The following is a 22,847-nucleotide window of genomic DNA, read 5'->3' as shown; positions in this document are numbered from 1 at the left end:
TATATAAGTGATAAATGAATTGGAATCGTGGGGACACGAACCCGCGACGAAAGCCTATTCAGCGACTCCAGTTGACGTAAACCATTGAGCCATCAAGAGAGGTATAAGTCTTTTGCCGAGATGTCGTACTGCTTTTACCCGTCGTGAGCGGGGAAAGTGTACTAGCCTCGACAATGACCCACCTCCGCCATGACAGTTCATTGGTACGTTTGGAACACGCAGCTCTTGTTATGAAATTTTTATCACACCGTGATTTATATACAATCATGAAGCTACAAATGTCGCTTAATATCGAAATTCACGCTACCTCGGTATATCTCCGTTGGAGAATTGTCGCCGAAGGGGAATTTATATAAGTGATAAATGAATTGGAATCGTGGGGACACGAACCCGCGACGAAAGCCTATTCAGCGACTCCAGTTGACGTAAACCATTGAGCCATCAAGAGAGGTATAAGTCTTTTGCCGAGATGTCGTACTGCTTTTACCCGTCGTGAGCGGGGAAAGTGTACTAGCCTCGACAATGACCCACCTCCGCCATGACAGTTCATTGGTACGTTTGGAACACGCAGCTCTTGTTATGAAATTTTTTATCACACCGTGATTTATATACAATCATGAAGCTACAAATGTCGCTTAATATCGAAATTCACGCTACCTCGGTATATCTCCGTTGGAGAATTGTCGCCGAAGGGGAATTTATATAAGTGATAAATGAATTGGAATCGTGGGGACACGAACCAGCGACAAAGCCTATTCAGCGACTCCAGTTGACGTAAACCATTGAGCCATCAAGAGAGGTATAAGTCTTTTGCCGAGATGTCGTACTGCTTTTACCCGTCGTGAGCGGGAAAGTGTACTAGCCTCGACAATGACCCACCTCCGCCATGACAGTTCATTGGTACGTTTGGAACACGCAGCTCTTGTTATGAAATTTTTTATCACACCGTGATTTATATACAATCATGAAGCTACAAATGTCGCTTAATATCGAAATTCACGCTACCTCGGTATATCTCCGTTGGAGAATTGTCGCCGAAGGGGAATTTATATAAGTGATAAATGAATTGGAATCGTGGGGACACGAACCCGCGACGAAAACCTATTCAGCGACTCCAGTTGACGTAAACCATTGAGCCATCAAGAGAGGTATAAGTCTTTTGCCGAGATGTCGTACTGCTTTTACCCGTCGTGAGCGGGAAAGTGTACTAGCCTCGACAATGACCCACCTCCGCCATGACAGTTCATTGGTTGCGTTTGGAACACGCAGCTCTTGTTATGAAATTTTTATCACACCGTGATTTATATACAATCATGAAGCTACAAATGTCGCTTAATATCGAAATTCACGCTACCTCGGTATATCTCCGTTGGAGAATTGTCGCGAAGGAATTTATATAAGTGATAAATGAATGGAATCGTGGGGACACGAACCCGCGACAACCTATTCAGCGACTCCAGTTGACGTAAACCATTGAGCCATCAAAGAGGTATAAGTCTTTTGCCGAGATGTCGTACTGCTTTTACCCGTCGTGGCGGGAAAGTGTACTAGCCTCGACAATGACCCACCTCCGCCATGACAGTTCATTGGTACGTTTGGAACAGCAGCTCTTGTTATGAAATTTTTTATCACACCGTGATTTATATACAATCATGAAGCTACAAATGTCGCTTAATATCGAAATTCACGCTACCTCGGTATATCTCCGTTGGAGAATTGTCGCCGAAGGGAATTTATATAAGTGATAAATGAATGGAATCGTGGGGACACGAACCCGCGACGAAAGCCTATTCAGCGACTCCAGTTGGCGTAAACCATTGAGCCATCAAGAGGTATAAGTCTTTTGCCGAGATGTCGTACTGCTTTTACCCGTCGTGGCGGGGAAAGTGTACTAGCCTCGACAATGACCCACCTCCGCCATGACAGTTCATTGGTACGTTTGGAACACGCAGCTCTTGTTATGAAATTTTTATCACACCGTGATTTATATACAATCATGAAGCTACAAATGTCGCAATATCGAAATTCACGCTACCTCGGTATATCTCCGTTGGAGAATTGTCGCCGAAGGGAATTTATATAAGTGATAAATGAATTGGAATCGTGGGGACACGAACCCGCGACGAAAACCTATTCAGCGACTCCAGTTGACGTAAACCATTGAGCCATCAAAGAGAGTATAAGTCTTTTGCCGAGATGTCGTACTGCTTTTACCCGTCGTGAGCGGGAAAGTGTACTAGCCTCGACAATGACCCACCTCCGCCATGACAGTTCATTGGTACGTTTGGAACACGCAGCTCTTGTTATGAAATTTTTATCACACCGTGATTTATATACAATCATGAAGCTACAAATGTCGCTTAATATCGAAATTCACGCTACCTCGGTATATCTCCGTTGGAGAATTGTCGCCGAAGGGGAATTTATATAAGTGATAAATGAATTGGAATCGTGGGGACACGAACCGCGACAAAGCCTATTCAGCGACTCCAGTTGGCGTAAACCATTGAGCCATCAAGAGAGTATAAGTCTTTTGCCGAGATGTCGTACTGCTTTTACCCGTCGTGGCGGGGAAAGTGTACTAGCCTCGACAATGACCCACCTCCGCCATGACAGTTCATTGATGCGTTTGGAACACGCAGCTCTTGTTATGAAATTTTTTATCACACAGGTGATTTATATACAATCATGAAGCTACAAATGTTTAAGCAATATCAAATTCACGCTACCTCGGTATATCTCCGTTGGAGAATTGTCGCCGAAGGAATTTATATAAGTGATAAATGAATTGGAATCGTGGGGACACGAACCCGCGACAAAGCCTATTCAGCGACTCCAGTTGGCGTAAACCATTGAGCCATCAAGAGAGGTATAAGTCTTTTGCCGAGATGTCGTACTGCTTTTACCCGTCGTGAGCGGGGAAAGTGTACTAGCCTCGACAATGACCCACCTCCGCCATGACAGTTCATTGGTACGTTTGGAACACGCAGCTCTTGTTATGAAATTTTTTATCACACCGTGATTTATATACAATCATGAAGCTACAAATGTCGCTTAATATCGAAATTCACGCTACCTCGGTATATCTCCGTTGGAGAATTGTCGCCGAAGGGGAATTTATATAAGTGATAAATGAATTGGAATCGTGGGGACACGAACCCGCGACGAAAGCCTATTCAGCGACTCCAGTTGACGTAAACCATTGAGCCATCAAGAGAGGTATAAGTCTTTTGCCGAGAGCTGCGTGTTCCAAACGTACCAATGAACTGTCATGGCGGAGGTGGGTCATTGTCGAGGCTAGTACACTTTCCCCGCTCACGACGGGTAAAAGCAGTACGACATCTCGGCAAAAGACTTATACCTCTCTTGATGGCTCAATGGTTTACGCCAACTGGAGTCGCTGAATAGGCTTTCGTCGCGGGTTCGTGTCCCCACGATTCCAATTCATTTATCACTTATATAAATTCCCTTCGGCGACAATTCTCCAACGGAGATATACCGAGGTAGCGTGAATTTCGATATTGCGACATTTGTAGCTTCATGATTGTATATAAATCACGGTGTGATAAAAAATTTCATAACAAGAGCTGCGTGTTCCAAACGTACCAATGAACTGTCATGGCGGAGGTGGGTCATTGTCGAGGCTAGTACACTTTCCCCGCTCACGACGGGTAAAAGCAGTACGACATCTCGGCAAAAGACTTATACCTCTTTGATGGCTCAATGGTTTACGTCAACTGGAGTCGCTGAATAGGCTTTCGTCGCGGTTCGTGTCCCCACGATTCCAATTCATTTATCACTTATATAAATTCCCCTTCGGCGACAATTCTCCAACGGAGATATACTGAGGTAGCGTGAATTTCGATATTGCGACATTTGTAGCTTCATGATTGTATATAAATCACGGTGTGATAAAAAATTTCATAACAAGAGCTGCGTGTTCCAAACGTACCAATGAACTGTCATGGCGGAGGTGGGTCATTGTCGAGGCTAGTACACTTTCCCCGCCACGACGGGTAAAAGCAGTACGACATCTCGCAAAAGACTTATACCTCTTTGATGGCTCAATGGTTTACGCCAACTGAGTCGCTGAATAGGCTTTCGTCGCGGGTTCGTGTCCCCACGATTCCAATTCATTTATCACTTATATAAATTCCCTTCGGCGACAATTCTCCAACGGAGATATACCGAGGTAGCGTGAATTTCGATATTAAGCGACATTTGTAGCTTCATGATTGTATATAAATCACGGTGTGATAAAAATTTCATAACAAGAGCTGCGTGTTCCAAACGCATCAATGAACTGTCATGGCGGAGGTGGGTCATTGTCGAGGCTAGTACACTTTCCCCGCCACGACGGGTAAAAGCAGTACGACATCTCGGCAAAAGACTTATACCTCTCTTGATGGCTCAATGGTTTACGTCAACTGGAGTCGCTGAATAGGCTTTCGTCGCGGGTTCGTGTCCCCACGATTCCAATTCATTTATCACTTATATAAATTTCCCTTCGGCGACAATTCTCCAACGGAGATATACCGAGGTAGCGTGAATTTCGATATTAAGCGACATTTGTAGCTTCATGATTGTATATAAATCACGGTGTGATAAAAATTTCATAACAAGAGCTGCGTGTTCCAAACGCACCAATGAACTGTCATGGCGGAGGTGGGTCATTGTCGAGGCTAGTACACTTTCCCCGCTCACGACGGGTAAAAGCAGTACGACATCTCGGCAAAAGACTTATACCTCTCTTGATGGCTCAATGGTTTACGTCAACTGGAGTCGCTGAATAGGCTTTCGTCGCGGGTTCGTGTCCCCACGATTCCAATTCATTTATCACTTATATAAATTCCCCTTCGGCGACAATTCTCCAACGGAGATATACCGAGGTAGCGTGAATTTCGATATTAAGCGACATTTGTAGCTTCATGATTGTATATAAATCACGGTGTGATAAAAAAATTTCATAACAAGAGCTGCGTGTTCCAAACGTACCAATGAACTGTCATGGCGGGAGGTGGGTCATTGTCGAGGTTAGTACACTTTCCCGCTCACGACGGGTAAAAGCAGTACGACATCTCGGCAAAAGACTTATACCTCTTTGATGGCTCAATGGTTTACGCCAACTGGAGTCGCTGAATAGGCTTTCGTCGCGGGTTCGTGTCCCCACGATTCCAATTCATTTATCACTTATATAAATTCTTCGCGACAATTCTCCAACGGAGATATACCGAGGTGAGGTAGCGTGAATTTCGATATTAAAATACATTTGTAGCTTCATGATTGTATATAAATCACGGTGTGATAAAAATTTCATAACAAGAGCTGCGTGTTCCAAACGTACCAATGAACTGTCATGGCGGAGGTGGGTCATTGTCGAGGCTAGTACACTTTCCCCGCTCACGACGGGTAAAAGCAGTACGACATCTCGGCAAAAGACTTATACCTCTTTGATGGCTCAATGGTTTACGTCAACTGGAGTCGCTGAATAGGCTTTCGTCGCGGGTTCGTGTCCCCACGATTCCAATTCATTTATCACTTATATAAATTCCCTTCGGCGACAATTCTCCAACGGAGATATACCGAGGTAGCGTGAATTTCGATATTAAGCGACATTTGTAGCTTCATGATTATATATATATATATATATATATATATATATATATATATATATATATATATATATATATATATATATATATATATAATATACATACGGTAATACTGAAAACCAAATATAAGAAATACTGCAAATACATATGCCATTTATTGAAAAATACCCTTGTCTTTAGTTAGCTGTTCAAGTGGGATACAAGAACTAAGCTAAACAAAGATACTTATTCGAAAGCAAAATACAAAATTACTGAGACTTAAAGAAAACAGCAAGACGCGTCTAGAAAAGAAACCGCCCTAAAATATTATTGGCGGACCTCCAACGGTCTGATGAAATATTGTCATTTTTTCTTGTTTTCCTCATTCTTTTATTTGATATTTTTTCACTGTAACATTTTCCAGTTTAAGAAATTGAAAAACAGTAGGGAAGAAAATCTTAACATAAATGATGGCAGGCTCTCCAACAGAGAGAGCAATTACTCGTAAGTTTAGAAGCAGCCGTCTTTCCATCATTCTCATCATCATCATCATCATTAGAGTTAGGAAACAATGTTACATTAATGATTTATTTCTAAGAATGTACTTACTACTGCGAGATCACGATAAATAGCAGAAACCTTAAGCTTTTACTGCATTTCCGAGACCTTTCCATATCTCAGAAAAATTTTGAACGTTAATTCGTAATTTATAAAATCTCATCATTACGATTATAAAAACAATTGAGTAATTAAATGTCTGCTATGACATGAATGGCAGCGTGATAATCTACAACAATGGTTGGTCGGTAGAGCCAGATAGTGGTGTCGTGCCCACCATCAGCAGTAATGTTCGACAGAGTCATTCTTTCATAAAAAAAAGAACTACAGATAATTTTTAAAATAACAATACACATCTTCAACCGCGTGCACTTTATATCCATCCCTCCATTAAACTCTGCCAAGACTATACGCATAAACTGGAAAGTTTCAAGGGTACACTCTTGTCCGCGGTTCGTTACCCAACGTTTAAATAGGTGTTATCACATTTCATTAAAGTTTTATTGAGGTGACGTCAAAACATCGAGGCAACTTCAAAATATTGTCATTACCTCAATAAAACTCACTTTTGCAACAGAAATCTGAGATTCCTGACCTCCATCCAAAAAAAACAAAAAAAAAACAAAAATTTTTTTAAATTACACCTGGACTATCTTATTCCTTATCCAGTATCATTCAGAATACAAAGTATGTGCAAAAATCATCGAAATCATTCAAAAATCAGTAATGAAACTAATCATGAATATCGTAACGGACTGGCAGACTCATAGAGCCATGCAAGAAAGGCATCCAGACAGAGGCCTTTGCTATGTCTACTGACCGTTTTGCGGGGTTAATGGCTACCAGTCACTCGAGTAATTTAAAGAATTCAACTTTCAGTAGACCTGGAGAAATGCCGGTTGGTAGAATGAAAGAAAACAACGAAAAAATCACTAACCAGTAACGAGGAAGAGGATCTAGACTGCGCCGACACCTGAAAAAACAAAAATTTTTAATATCACGGCTGTTTTACTCTAATACAGCTCTTTACAATTATTGCTATTTTTTGTTTTCGCATCATACTACTGAACACATATGTGGACAGATAAAGGGGAAATGTTTTATTTAATTATTATCTATTGATGGAAAAAAAAATGAGCGATCAACTAATTCCATGAAACAGACTATAAAGGATGAGTGTAATTCTCATTTACCAAAAACAAAGCTTTTTTTTCTATTAATATTATAATCACAAAACTAGAGAAACACTCTAGAGAAGTGATACCTTTAAAGGATGAAAAAAATAGAGGTCACGCATTACCAAACAATTCTGGTAATTATTCTGATACTTTCTGTTCACAGCTGCGGGGAATACTGTCTTAAGATATAAAAAAAAAATGTCTGAAAAGGCTTAATTCTGAAACAAGAATGAAAATGCCTGTAAACACATCACCACTAAACCAAGAAAAAGAATAATAAATTCGTAAACATCCAGCAAAAATAATAAACTCAGATAATATAAGCCAAAATGAACTTATCCAATAGTATAAAACAAATTGCACAAGAATTTATTGCTATAATTAATATAACAATTACCAAATTCCACCAATGACAGCTGCGGAAATTACTTCATCATGAAAAATTATTAAGTTGTTTATGACTGTTGAGAGATTATTCTTAATTAAAAAAATTATTGTTTTGTGACAACTGCAAGAACTGTCCATTGCAGAGCTAAATAGCATAATAATGGCCAGACAATAATCCCCTTCATTTCCCCAGATGAGTCACTTGGAAGAGAGGGAATTTTTTTCTTTCGACGTTTTCTTAAAATCGGCCTACAAAGTTACAAAAGTGAAAAGTACGTAGCCTGGGGCGGAGTTAATCAGTTTTGAGAGGGAACCAAATGGAAACAATGTTATCTAATGCAACTAAAAAGTTTAAAAAAGGATTTTGTTTCTCAAGTTGCATAACATAAAATAATACCAATAAAAACATTCCAGCGAGCTTGATAACATTTCTTTGTATGCCGAACGTCCAAAAATGGAAAAAGTCAAAGCATTTTTTCCCTCTGGCTGCGGAGTTTTCTGTACAAAGTTGTTTTCAACTTGAAGTATTTTATATTCATACATGGCCTTCGATCTCTACTGTCAATAAATAAATGAAAACGCATGAGAGAAAAATCTTAAATTTTTTTCCAAAGAGACGATATAACTTAAACAGAATTTTCTTTTCATCCAAAACACTGTTGCTTACATTGTAAATCCAGCAATACAATGTAAAAAACACTAAATCACGATCTAATTACCTAATCATAATTTTTCACGTAAAATCAATTAGTGTTCCGACATTTTACACGAGCTTAATTATGAGGATTCTTTGGATTCTGTCTACGCAACGAGCACATATATTTGTTGGTATGAGGGAGAAAGTTTGAAGTACTGTATACTGTATATAGAAAAGGTTAAATACACACGTGCATGCACATGCACACACACACAAATATATTATATATATATTATATATATATATATATATATATATATATATATATATATATATATATATATATATATATATATATATATATATATATATATATATATAAATATAAAGAACAATAATATACTGAACATTCCAAGAAAAATATCGGAGAATTCTCTTAAAAAAACTTTCTCAGGGCCGATTCCTTTCCAAAAGTAATCTCCAACAAATATGGAGCTTCATCTAAAAATCTTACTTATAGATAGTTACAATCACAGAATATTCAGAAAAACATCACCACTTCAACAGCACCCACATATCAAAATGCATCCGAGTTCCCCTTCTGGGAAGATGGAGGCAGCGGATAATGACACCATTCCTCGCACAAGCTGCCAAAGGAAATCCGGAAACAACAAATTTAACTTGGGTATCAAGAACTAACCTGAAATATAATATGTGAACCACAAGGTGACATAATGAACAAATGAAAGGAGAGCGTGACGGTCTTTATAGCTCCGTCATGCTCCACGGCTGGCCCCACTAAGGGAGTTCAATTCCATTATGGCGTGTATTTCTGGAGATTATTTTACTTGCACTCCTATTTGTCAGAGAAAACCCACTCGCTGATACTTCAGTGACAGTTCAAAATACTCGTAACTTAATAACTTAATGTTAATTCAACTGAGAGAGAGAGAGAGAGAGAGAGAGAGAGAGAGAGAGAGAGAGAGAGAGAGAGAGAGAGAGAGAAGAATTTGCTCAAAGTTGTGGAATGAAACGAACCCCATAACGGTTCTCGTGACAAAATGAAGAAATATTGTGAGTTTACTATCATCCCAAAAAATTAGGTCACTATATCGTGACCGAAGATTAGGTGTAAGCATCGTTTCACGAATATTTTCAAAGAAAATGCTTTACTGGTGAACGAATAAAACAGAATACACATTCCATAGACAAGTCAAAAATAACATTCGGAATAACAATAGAAAGGGCCTTAAAAAAAGAAAAGAAAATTAAAATCTTTGCACCGTGATAAATGTGAGAAACTGCTTTAATTTTCAGCTGAAAAATACATATGTAAATGGATAAATGGAATTACACATGGGGCGAGGAGGAGGGACTTCCAAACCTGAGTCCAATAAGCGGGGAGGAAGAGCAGCACGCAATTTATAAAACTTGCCAAAAGGGATTGGGTGTGGGTGGGTGGTAGAAGGATGCTTAGTAGAGAGAGAGAGAGAGAGAGAGAGAGAGAGAGAGAGAGAGAGAGAGAGAGAGAGAGAGAGAGAGAGAGAGAAGGAAGCTGATTTGTAAAATACATCAAACGATACAGAAGGATACAGAACAACTCTATCACTTCTCCTTCTTAAAACAAAACCTTCAGGATATGAAAGTGGCTCTGAAGGAATCAGTTCTGGATATTTCCCTAATCCCTGACATTCGTGGCCTTGTGGGAACGAAAGCTCTTTCATGTTACCGATTCATATTATTCCAAGAATTAGAACATTTCGAAGTGATGAATTCGTTACTTCTTTGAAGCAACAAAAATCCAAATTTATCATATATGAAACGAATTAGCATAGATTACAAAATAACTATAAAAATGGGCCGTTCTTCCTAATGAGTGAACACGGCTTTAAGGGCGATAAAGGAGAACAAAGACCAATACAAAACTTTCTATTTGTTGGTTGAGTTGAACCGATGGAGAAATAAAATATTCATAGGTTAAAAGAAATATTAAATAGCCTTAGAAGTTAGAAAAAAAAAAACTAGGTAATAGAGAGTTGAGAGTGGATTAAAAGCTAAAACCGAAAACTAAAAGCCAAACCGTTACCGTTTTTTCGCAAAGATAACGATACAAGAATACCTTTATAAAACGACATCCAGCGATCATGGGTAGAAGAGCCATAATCCCGATTACCCAAACTGAATTCCTGTTCAAACAATTGGCCCGTTTAAGCACAATGCTCTTCTCGCTGAATTATCTAATGGATTACGAGACCCACTAAGTGCTTAAAAATTTAATTTCAGACTTTCAGTTGTCTGGAGAGAGAGAGAGAGAGAGAGAGAGAGAGAGAGAGAGAGAGAGAGAGAGAGAGAGAGAGTATAAATGATTAAATCATAAAGTTGCCATTATTCCAGGGAAGAGCTAATAGCTACTGGTATAGCGCTGACGGTATCAATTTATACATAAGCATATATATGTATGTATGTGTATATATTTACATATATTTATGTGTTTGTGTGTGTAAACACACTCATATGTAAACAAACACACACACACTATATATATATATATATATATATATATATATATATATATATATATATATATATATATATATATATATATATATATATATATATATATATATATATATATATACATATATATATATATATATATATATATATATATATATATATATATATATATATATATATATATATATATATATATATATATATATATATATATATATATATATCTGTATATATAATGCGTGTGTGTGTGTGGCAGAGAAATTCTAATAAAGACAGCTATAATGTTATAAACATATCTGAAAAATCAGCACACGTGGAAAATGTTCGAACGTATAAAACATTCATTTAAACAAACGCCAAACCAGCAAGCTGAATTACTCTCTCAACGAGTGTCCACCTTGGCACAAAAACTGGATGAGGATAAGAGGCAGGGAATATCATAGTATCCTTTCACTCCATAAAGGGACGATCAATAGGCATCGTTAATCCTTGAATGTCATCTTTATAATCTCTTCGGATAAAAAGGTCCCGGAAAAAGGATAAGAATTACCGTCTCCCTACATGAGCCAGTGACAAGAACATAAGAATAAACTCGTTAAAGAACGCAAGTAAAAGAGTCAAGAATCAAAGCCCTGTTCCCCTCAAGTTTGGAAAAAAAAAATTCCGTTTTTCCCCTTATCTCCTCCTCTGAGCGCGAGATTTTGTCTGTTAGTTATCAATGTATAAAAGCGTTTAGCATAAATGTTTTTATGTGTTCAGATCTCTATTTGAAAACTATATCATTATTAATATAAACCTCTATTTTGTTTGTCCACATGAAACAATATCGAATAAAAGAACGTGACTAGTACTTCAGAATTAAGCATTTCATGAAACGTTACCATTATCGGTTTTATTGTAAAATTCATACCATTTTAGATTACCTGAAATTAACTCATTACACACACGCACACATACTATGTATGTACATTATAAATATATATATATATATATATATATATATATATATATATATATATATATATATATATATATATATATATAAGGTTTAGATTCAAAATTCTTTAATTTACAAAGTATAAGCTTTCAAAAACATAGTCTTCTTCTTCAGGTATTCGAGGCACTGAGGATATAACACCTACAATTGGTTATATATGTACGTGCTCCACCCAACATCTGTTGTTTTCTGTTACTAATCCGTGAGGTGGTCTCCCCGCTGATCTCCTGCCCCAAGGCGAACAGAATTAAATTCTGATGGCCTTGTCTTGCCCTTCCCTCTAGTCTTCTCGATCTCCATGGCCATATGCTCAATCATTCGAAGTGTACAGCGACGGAGATCAGTAGCCCTAACGTCTTTTACCGTTTTAATGGCCGTAAATAATACGGGGCCCGGAATTTGTTATAGACGTTTTGTAGAGATTACAACATATGGAAGGAATGTCCACTAAATAAAAGGACATGTTTATAAGGGTAAAATGTCAGTCACTAGAGCGAGTTGAAAAGATTCTAAATTCTAAGCAACGATGAACGTCAACTCTTCAGTCATAAAGTACGTGTATTATTACAGCAACGGTGCAACTCAAGAAGAAAAATCATGGTAACGACCCAAAATATTGAACTGCGTACTGCAAACACATTCGCAATGTATGCATAGAAATACATAATGATAAAAGTAATAGAACAACCACGAATGAAAGGGAATACAGTTGTCCCCCCACCACAAAACATCAGCACAGCAAAAACCCACTATTAAAAAAAGACGCATATTTACAACTTTTGTTGCTCTTGTTTCTATTGTTGTAACATAGCAAAAAAATAAATTAAAATACTTTTATAAAATCACTTGCCCTTTCGTTGAAAGGTCGGCCAAAGCAACCACGGAGCTAAGAGAAATGGCAGCGCAAACAAAGCCTTTGCACAACGGTGACTCCATTGCAATTCAAAAGAAAATCAAAACTAGCAGAAAGGATTCTCCATGAAATGAACGAGTTATACGAAAAAGCAGTAGAAGAACGATGAGACTACAATTAAAATACTATGAAATATACGTTTTTTTTTTCATTCTGTTTGTAAAGCTTAAATCAAAGAAACCACAATAAGGCAGCGTGTTATCACAATAAAAAGGGGAATTGAGGTTTAAAATAGAAACTGATCACGGACACCAACATAAGTTTTAAAAAGTAGTTTGAAATAGACATAATTATGAAACTTACAAAAAATCCCCGAGGAAAAAATCCTTTTTTTCCGGGGGTAGATCAAACAAATAAAACCAAGAATCTTTGTCCACTCAGGCCAAAAGGAAAATGAGGATGACAAGGAAAACGTCTTGAGGGAACTGAATGGCCTCTAGAAGCAAAATAATTAATCACCCATAATGTCAGAAGAATACCGGCACTCCTAACTTAAGGAAAGGGATTAACGTTGTAATCCTTTCCAGATAAACTATATGACAGTAAGCAAGATTAAACAAGAATAGGTAACCAACGAAACAACAACAGCACTGATAAAGACAGGGTGCGATTTCAGGGTTACTAAGATAAAAAAAAAATGAAATGGCGTGTTAGTCTATTAATTAGCCGCTCTAACAAATGAAGAGAAGGGCAATCTGCAACTGCAATGCTCACACACCACTCAGTGCAAAGGTCTCAGTGTATTAACACTGTACAACACAACATGATACAGTGCAATCAATTCTTCAGTATCCCTTTCAAGCGATAGCATAACTAACCAAGTGGCAGCCCCTGTTTTCTGATTGACGTGTTTTGTAAATATATTCCATTTAAAGTAAACCTAGTTCTCTGATTGATGTGTTTTGTAAATATATTCCATTTAAAGTAAACCTAAGTGTTTGTCTGCAACAGTCCCTTGTTGAAGTACGGCCCTCATCCCAACTGTTTTTTTCTATTACAGTTCCTGCCTGACCTAGCAATTGCAGTCAGAATCTCAAGGTGTATTAGTAAGCCCCCCTTGTTCACGAGCTAGAGCCCAGATTGGACCCCTGAACAAGGAATACAGTAAGTAGGCCAGGTAAGAACTTTAAATATATATATATATATATATATATATATATATATATATATATATATATATATATATATATATATATATATATATATATATATATATATATATATATATATTTCAGACACTGGAAACGGCTTTGAAGACAGCCTATCTAGAAAAATCGTATACTCAACAGTAGCAAGGAAACGAAGAAAAAATGCAAGAGAACGCACGGAAAACGGACACCTAGAGGAAGGGAGCAGCGAAAGACCAAGATCACGAGGGGTGGGGGTCACACAGGAGGAGCTAGGCGATTATAGGATTAAAAGTACCCAGCACACAGATATAAATACAGCTGGACTACGCGTCTGCTCATTGTACGGATACTTGATAATGTGGACTGTTTGTCCAAGAAAGCTTGTAACTTTTTGAATAAAAACTCCATTAGATATCATCTAGTTTGAATGAGGTCCTTTTAGTAATTCTACTAATGCACAGAACAATTATTGTGTATGTGATAAAGTTAATATATATATATATATATATATATATATATATATATATATATATATATATATATATATATATATAATATATATATGTGTGTGTGTGTGTGTGTGTGTGTGTGTGTGTATATATATACATATATATATAATGAGTTTCAAAACCGATGTTACATTGCATTTTAGACGTTCATTCTTGGCCGTCATTAGAAGATGAAAAAACAGGAATGCCTTGTGCCTGAGATGAACATTTATAAAATGGCTTTGTATTTCACACACGCAACACCTACAGTATATACTTTACTTAGCTACTAACATTTTCATACTCAGAATTTCTCAACACCACTGAAATATGAATAAACATTTACACGTGTCCCGTATGCATGCATTTACTGCATTATCATGTTCATACATTCGTCTTGAAATTTATTTTTATTCTAAGAACTATTTCCCGGGAAGTGTATTTCAACATAAATAAGCAGCGTGGGAACCTACGGTAGAAAGAAAGAAAGATAGAAAGAAAAATCGGAGATCATTAAAACCTTTGATAGCACTCTCGAGCAAGGAAACCACAAAATTCTAAGATGAGAATAGCGCAGGCAAACTTTTACGCAATCTTGACCAGCTTTCAACCATTAAACGCATCAAGAAAAGAAAGCAAAAACTGAAAAGACAACGATGTATGGCAGCTTGGAGGGATGGTGGGGCTAATAACTAGTAAATAAAGTAACAAAAATGCAAAATAAATATATAGTACAATAAGAGGGAGAACTGAAATAAAAACAATATCTGTCACTCTCTAGCAATGAATTTATGTGATATATGATACCGAATAATATAAACAACTATGTACCAAAGTTATACGAAAAACACTGGCTCATCAAGAGTATTATATGTTGTATGCTCTGTAAATAGCGAATAAGTGCAACTATTACAAAATATAAATCGTATATCTACGAGATATTAACATTTGTTTCTCATCTTTTTATACTATTTCTTTTCTCTGGTTACTAAATTTATCAGGTTACATAGCTCTAACCATTCTTGCACTTTCAGTAAGACTTGTTAATGATTCTGTATAACATACTAGCAGCAATCCTTTAAATACGAGCAACGTTTCTGAGGAGGTGAATATACATGATTCCTTGAAATCCTCACATTATAATACAGTGGACAAGTAAAAGATTATTTCTTAGAATCCAATTTCACTTACATGAATATGTTAATAATTACACAAGCAATCCAAGAGTTTCATGCTGACGGAATTGGTACTCCTCGGTCTTATGCAGTTGAACAAAATGGCCGAAAGGTCACGGCCAAGGCGTGACCATTTTTTCTAGGATTCTGGCAACACAGCAAAAGAACTAAATTAGTTTAACAGGAGTTGAGGATGAAACAGATGGAAGGATTTATCTGTAAGGATTCAGGCAATAACATAAATGGAAGAATTTGTTATATGCAACAGAACCTTGAGGAACAAGGGGAGCGAAACAAATGGCTATTGTTAACAGGAATCACAAATAAAAGGATGAAAGTGTTGTGTATAGCTGGAATGAAAAAACAGACGGTGTAAAGAACACCATGAATTTAATGCCAGCACATTCGTTTTTACTGACACATATTCCGGACATAAAGATTGGGGTGCACAGCACTGTGAGCAACTGGATGAACTGGGAAGCACTACAAAGTATTTAAAGATTAAAATTTACGAGTAAGGAATGAAAGTTAGTTTACTAGAGGCGTAAAGCGAGGAACAACACCAGTCAAATGCGGTAATTCTAATGTAGTTGTTCTTGAGTGCAGCGGAGGCACAATCACGTTAAAGTAGCCTTATGTAACGTAATTTTTTTTTTAAACCATGTCTTTCTGTATTCTCACAAGAAGAAATTTATAACGGTAGCATAACAGATTCAATTAAATATACGTCCATGATACATATAACTGGAATTACATGCGAATTTTCGAGAGGATCTATACCTGAACGGCAAGAATTAAAATCTTGGAAAAATATAAAATAATCTCCTTTTCAGAGAATTTCTTCATCTGATAATTACCAAGTTAAACTCTACAGAAAAACCAGAAGTGAAATAAAAACGCAAACGCAAACGCTCTTCTTCAAATACGCGACCAGGTACAAACTTTTCAAAAGGAATATCTTCAAAGGAACCCCGCCAGGAGATGGGGGACGCATCAATACCAAAGTTGCGCCCGGATCTCCGTTGCTCTCGGCAATCGCTCCAGTTTTCTCAGGTCAATGAAAATCTTAATGGCAATTTTACAATAATTAGTTTTTACTCTCTCATCCAATATAACCTGGCTTTATAATGATAATGTATTGATTTATTTATAAAGAGAACGTACGTGTTATTTAATAATACCAATTCGTCTTCCTTCTGAGTTTGCTATCATTCTGGCGTTTCCATTTTATAGCCTATTCTGTTCTCTCTCTCTCTCTCTCTCTCTCTTTCTCTCTCTCTCTCTCTCTCTCTCTCTCTCTCTCTCTCTCTCTCTCTCTCTCTCTCTCTCTCTATATATATATATATATATATATATATATATATATAAATATATATATATATATATATATATATATATATATATATATATATATATATATATATATATATATATATATACAGACTACACACACACACACACACACATATATACTGTATATATATATATATATATATATATATATATATATATATATATATATATATATATATATATATATATATATATATATATATTGAAAGGAGGGATGAAGAAGAGAGTCTGATCAGGTTCGTGTCATTCAGATAGGACAAATGAAAAAGAATGCTCTGTCTCTGTCTCTGTCTCTCTCTGTCTGTCTGTCTGTCTCTCTCTCTGTCTCTCTGTCTCATATATATATATATATATATATATATATATATATATATATATATATATATATATATATATATATATATATATATATATATATGCTTAAAAATCACAGTAGATGCACGTGACTTCAGTGTATAGAAATCCTCAAAGAAAAAAAACAGGCAGAACTTCTGCCTGTCTTTTCCTGTGGGATTCTGCTTTTTATATATATATATATATATATATATATATATATATATATATATATATATATATATATATATATATATATATATTTCATTTTTTTTCATTTTTCCTATCCAAATGACACGAACCTAATCAGACTCTGCTCCTTCATCTCTCCTTTCAAGCAACATTCTCTTTTGTCTTCTAAATATTTGCCATACATCATGACCTTCCCTGCCCTGTTTCCAGCTTGCAGGAATCCTTTCTAAAATATGTCTCTCTCTCTCTCTCTCTCTCTCTCTCTCTCTCTCTCTCTCTCTCTGTGTGTGTGTGTGTGTGTGTGTGATTGTATATAATGCATCGAAATTATTAGTTTAGATATTATATTGTATTAGAGCAGCCACCTTTGGATAATGGACGTCAACAGGTAATAAAATAAATTTGCACAATCAGAACATGAAAAAATGGGGCTGAAACTAGAAGTAACATAAGATATAAGACCAAAAAAAAGTCGGCGGCGAATGCTGTGGCCATAAATGACCTTGAAGGATGTCTCTCAACACAAGACCCGCACTGGCTATTTCCAGTGCAAGTGACTAGCACTGTTTCTGCAAGAGTGATTTCTTTGCTTCGGGACACTTAGGTGGCAAGATACAATGGCTCCAATAAGAAAAGGCGTCCTTATAATACAGTCAATTACACTATTGTTCTTAAGTTTGAGTTCTAACAAAACTAGAGTATACCTTGCTATATATACACACACACAACCGACATACTTCCTACATATAATTTGGCATCAACTGAAAAGTAAATATAATAAGCGTATTGTTCCTCTAGATGAGTGTACTGGGCTTCAATGGAAAATACAAGAAAGCAAAACAGGTAAATATAAACCTTCCTTCTAATGGCTTCTGACCTCTTATCAGGTTCCAAGAACACGAACGTTCAGAGAGCTAGATTTCATTGCGTTTACGATGAATCAAGATAGTTTTTAAAGCTGCTGGTGTCTTAATAGGCTGCAAAGTAAAGTTATAAAATGAGTTATCTGATATTGGAAGTTAATGATGGGCTATAAAATAATTAAATTGAGAGTGGGAAATTAATGATAGGCTATAAAAAGACAGCTAATTGATAGTGGAGAGTTAATGGTAGGCTATAAAGGACAAATAGTTATTAAAGTGCGGCTTTTAAGATTAAGAGAAGAATTAATGTGAATAGACAAGATACAGCGGCAATTTCTGCCAGTGATAGGTAATTAGTTTTACTGAAAGGTCACGATAAATTTAAAAGGTAGTAAATATGACTAAAGATTATGAAAACCAAGTATCATTAGAAACATATATGATAAAAATTATGGGTGACAGATGTACTAAACAGTTTGAATGTCGCAGGCAAAAATTAAAATAAAAACTGGAGACTACAGACTGCTGAAGGTAACAGAAAGAACACAAGTGATGGCTTCCACTGTCTGCTCATAGGATTTGAGAGTTTTCTGGAAAGATAACATGGGTGAATGAAGTTGTAGTTAGTGAGCATTGATCGAAAATAGTGCAAACAGCTTGGTCATCACTGTTAGTGTCTTTATGAATAGATAAAAAAATTTTTATATGTTTCAGAACGTACTTTCACAGCCAGAAAACTGTCTCATAAATAGATTGGTATAATAAATTACTGAACATTTCAAAAGAACGGAACAGTATAAGGTTAAACTAGCGTACATGCTCAGTTATCAAAACTTCAGATCAATAATAATATGAACAAGAAAATGTTAACCTGTTGATGTGATTTATGAAAACTCTTCTACAAAGCCAAGCACTGAAACACTTTCAGCCATTCAGAGCTTAAGACAATGAAAAGAGGGAGTTGGCGTAGCTGGACCGAAAGATTGAAGAGAAGAAGATGGATGGATCTAAAGTAAATGACTAGGGGCCGAAGGGACGCTGCAAACAATATTCAGCATAGCCTAATGACGACAGTGCACCATGCGAGTTGTTTTCACGGCATATTAAAAAAAAAAGGGAATGGCTAACGTTTACGCATGGTCGAGATTTGTACACAGAATCGTACTGACATAAATATCAGCAAGGAAGAAGAGGCATGAGAGAAAAGATGAGACAGCAGAGTCCCCATCATCACAAATGCTTAGAGAATATACTTTGATAACGCCGTCTTACCATGGACGTTTTTAGAGGCATGTCATCAATTCCGTGGTACAAGACTGCTTTCGCTTTAATGCTGCAACTTCATTTACTAAAATAAAAGTGAATAATATAAAATATGCACTAATAAAAAAGCCTAGTTATTACTCCCACCCGCCTTTTCTACTAACACTCTTAAACTGCTACAGCGATACTGAAAGAGAAAGCAAGCGCCTGACCTCTAAGAAATGTAGCGAAATACAAGGCGACACAAAATCGAACAAAATCACAGCTTCAAATAAAAATCTACCGATAGTGCTTCGTTTTATTCCCAAAGGAAAAGACAATAGCCACAGGAGACTTGAAAGGAAACAACATAATTTCAATTTCTGTGGGGCACAAGACAATATTCATGTATAAACAAACAAACTGACGTCAAATTAATTTCCTTTCCAGTTCAAAAAAGCTCGATTTAATACAAGTATCAAATTAATTTCCTTTTCAGTTCAAAAAAGCTCGATTTAATACAAGTAAAGTTCAAATGCATTGAAAGTTGCACGGAAAGCTGCACAAAATATGACTTCTACCCAGACTTTTCCAATCGAGCAACAAGAAGGGACACTTAAATGGAGCTGTTTACCCAACTGGAATTGCTTTTTCGAAGCTATCAAACGAGTGTACTACAAGCAGTCACCCACACTAACCTCTTTGCAGAAGGAAAGTAAGACTTATATCGAATTCTCATACCTTGGTAACGGAAATTTCTCGTTAGCAAGGCGGAAAAGAAGGATTTCCATTTGAATCAAAGGTTGGCAGTTACCTCGCAAAAGGAATACAAGAAAATAGGTTTCCTTTGCATGTTCCGCCAGCGCATGGATATATAAAAACCATATAAAAGGGTTTCTAGCCATTTCCATACGATAAATATAGCAATTCTGGGATTCCCTGTAAACACCGTAAACGCACCTGGCACCTACCAAATGAGGAGGCATTATATTCACAGTAAACTGAGTAAGAGAGAGAGAGAGAGAGAGAGAGAGAGAGAGAGAGAGAGAGGGGGGACTAGAATAGTTTCGGAGAGGAAGGGGGTAAAGAAGACTTGGAACACATTTCACACAATAATTAATCGATCAGAAACTTCATTTTCCTTTCATAATGTCAGGTTTAATTCTTCCCATCCGCGATAAATAACGAATAAAATAACATTTATATTACTACTCTATCGATGAGTGACGTCAAGGTGATTTCCAAGGAAAAATAATTCGAAAGAGCCAAGGAGTCTAGTATGTACTACATTCACAGCACTCATTCCAAAACTTCAAGATCAGTTTGTGAAAAGATATGCAAGTTAAGTAGTGAATTCACGTTAGACCCATTGCCCACTAAAAATACAATTCTCTCAAGTGCCAAATAAAATACTACACCCACCCCCTCCTCTCTCTCTCTCTCTCTCTCTCTCTCTCTCTCTCTCTCTCTCTCTCTCTCTCTCTTATGAATGACTGATGGTTGGCCATTTGCGAAATAGTGCTCGTAAAAGCAAACGGAACGTTCCTCTTAATAACAAATAGGACACACTGCAGGCATTTGAGAGGCGACCGTGAGATTGGCTTTTCAGAATACAAGGGCCAAGGTTATTTTTCCATATTTACCGTAGAACCAAAATTTATCAGTTAAATTAAATATCTCTTTTTATTAACATCATATGCCTTCAAGCGTTTGCAGGAATTCAAACTGATACTTACATACCATATATAGCCTTGACAATACACAAACAAAAGAACAGTCACTGCCACGTTAATCCTTGAACTTTCAAATCAATAACGAGGGCCTGTGCAGAACACACACGCGCAAGCACACACACACACACATATACATATATATATACATATATATATATACATATATATATATACACATATATATATATATATATATATATATATATATATATATATATATATATATATATATATATATATATATATATATATATATATATATATATATATATATATATATATATATATATTATGGTTTTGTCCGTGAGGGAGATTTGATTCTGAGCAGGGAAATCACCCTTATGCCTTTTCTGAGAGAATACTTCATTTATCATGGGAAAATCTATTATATCTGACTACTATTTTGGGAGCAGGCAACCATAACAGAAAAGAAATTGAGCTGAAGGCTATTACTCAATAGGAAGAAGTTGTAGATAAACACTTAGGTTCACTTTAAATAAAAAAAAAAATAATTGAAGAATGTCGAAATCCACTTCAATGGCACTGTAGAGTTAAATGGCCGTGTTTGGGACCATGGCAAGCAGGGCAAAATCAAAGGGAAGATTCCACATCAAGCATCTCCATCTGCAATGGAGAATGCACAAGTTTATGTGACAGAAAGAAACAGATTAATCAAAGGAAAAGTCGAGAAGTGCACGGAAGGTGCCAAGGTATCTCGATTTACGACACTGAACCACTTACGAGTAAATTAGTGCACGGAAATAATGAGGTCGGGAAGTTTTGCACTTTGAAAATGAAAATGGAAAATTCAGTAAAAGAATAATAAGTTCGTGACTGGTTAAAAAAATACCTCTGATCAGTGTGCGTTACGTCTGTTGGAGAGTTGTCACCACAGATAAGAATGGAGGAGGAATTAAGAGGGGCATTCACTGATGGGAAAACTTGGGCTTGAGCAAGAAAGCAACGTGTCGGGAATATGGCCCAGATGGGGCAAGGGCTCTTGGGGAGGACTGCTTTCAGGTACCACAGCCAAGATGCCTGTTTGTATTAAGGTAAAGTGGCTCCTTATATGACCTTTGGAGGATTAACTTCCCACTCTTTCTTGACACTCAGTTTTCTATGAACGTGCCCGCAGATTGTTGGTGTGCTTCCTTTGACCCGGTCACCACATGGCAGGGCTAAGGGCCCCTGAATTCTCTCTTCGAGTTAATCTTCCCGACCAGCTCATCTTAGCCTAGGGCAGGGATTTGTCTCCAAACGACTTCTCTCCTGGAAACAGAGGCATTCAGGCAGTCACGGGTCCAAAGAGAAGGAGATTAAGGAGTGTCTAGGGAGTAATAAGTTTGAGATTAAGAAGTGGCGAATGTTTTCCATAGCCTTTCTGTCAGCCAGCAATATGGTGAAAACGACTGTTTCTTCAAACAGAATAAAACAGTTTTTTTGTTTTACGTTATTTTTCTTACAATCATAAAGGTTTATATTTTATGTTGTTTCTGTCTTTGAAGCTAGGCGGGAGAGTTAGCTTGGGAAGAGTGTCCCTTCATAGTAAAATATATATTG

General features: G+C 36.7%; 1 long non-coding RNA gene across 1 annotated transcript in view; it reads right to left on the bottom strand.

The window, feature by feature from the left end:
• LOC136843630 (uncharacterized) overlaps positions 1-22,847 on the bottom strand; it is a 392,406-nt gene that overhangs the window by 76,867 nt on the left and 292,692 nt on the right. Inside the window, exon 3 of the long non-coding RNA XR_010854609.1 lies at positions 7,087-7,122. This is a non-coding gene — a long non-coding RNA (uncharacterized lncRNA). The remainder of the gene's footprint in view (positions 1-7,086; positions 7,123-22,847) is intronic.

The sequence above is a fragment of the Macrobrachium rosenbergii genome, chromosome 12, assembly GCF_040412425.1.
Source record: "Macrobrachium rosenbergii isolate ZJJX-2024 chromosome 12, ASM4041242v1, whole genome shotgun sequence".
Lineage (NCBI taxonomy): Eukaryota > Metazoa > Arthropoda > Malacostraca > Decapoda > Palaemonidae > Macrobrachium > Macrobrachium rosenbergii.
This window is presented reverse-complemented; position numbering and strand designations above follow the sequence as displayed.